Raw genomic sequence first — 1,003 nt, forward strand, 5'->3', positions numbered from 1 at the left:
AAAAACACAAACAAAAACAAACCCCTGTTGCCTCCCCCCTCCCCATGAACTAATCTTTAATTTGTAACTTTGTATGAATGCTTTTGTGTGAAGAATCCTTCATTAGAAATAAAAATGGATTCTTGAAACATATTAATGTCTAAAATCGAAGTTTGCCAATTCTCATTTTCCCCTGTAATCCAAATAAACAAATATCTCACTAATGTGGAGATGTAGGTAACAAAGATTTTTACCATTACCAGAAGTTTGTTTACAAATAAGGCAATTCATAATTTATGTAAAATTACAACATATCGCTGGCTCACCTCATTAAATCACTGAAAATTAAACAATGACTCTATCCTACCAAGAATAAAGAAGCCTCAGATACATTAAAAAAGGCATGCACTCTCCTTGGCACAATTTTTTTTTCTTTTTTTGTTGTTTGTTTGTTTTATTTTTTTATTAACCTTTATTGCATTATGATGAGAAAAATTACATGATTTCAATTTGTCTGAATTTGTTAACATTTAAAAACATATTTTAAGTAAATAGAATTAAATCACATTCTTGTTTTTCTTTTGTACCCGCACTCCTCCCAGAGACCCCCTCTTCAAAACCTACAATATCTTTTTTTGTCATTGTGGGGAGCCGCAGCTGCCACCCTATATATATACATATATATTTAACACCTGGTTTCAGGCCAGAGCAGAGAGCATTGAGATAAACAAGCCTTAGTAGGAAAAGCTGTGTGCCTTTAATTTGTGATGCAAGCTGGCATGATTTTCCTCTAGCCTATTGTGCTTTGCCACGTAGCTGATGCTGATTGGGACCAGGGAAAGTATTTAACCCACAAGGGCTGGGGGCTGGATATAGAGATAGATAGTAAGTATGTAGAGAAAGAATAGTAGTAAGCATGTATAGAGATAGATATAGATATGGATATAGATATAGACAGATATAGATAGAATTAGAGGTAAGATGTAAGATTTAGGAGTAAGTATGTAGAATTAGGGCTGGTGAT

This window comes from Mastomys coucha, unplaced genomic scaffold, assembly GCF_008632895.1.
Source record: "Mastomys coucha isolate ucsf_1 unplaced genomic scaffold, UCSF_Mcou_1 pScaffold7, whole genome shotgun sequence".
NCBI lineage: Eukaryota > Metazoa > Chordata > Mammalia > Rodentia > Muridae > Mastomys > Mastomys coucha.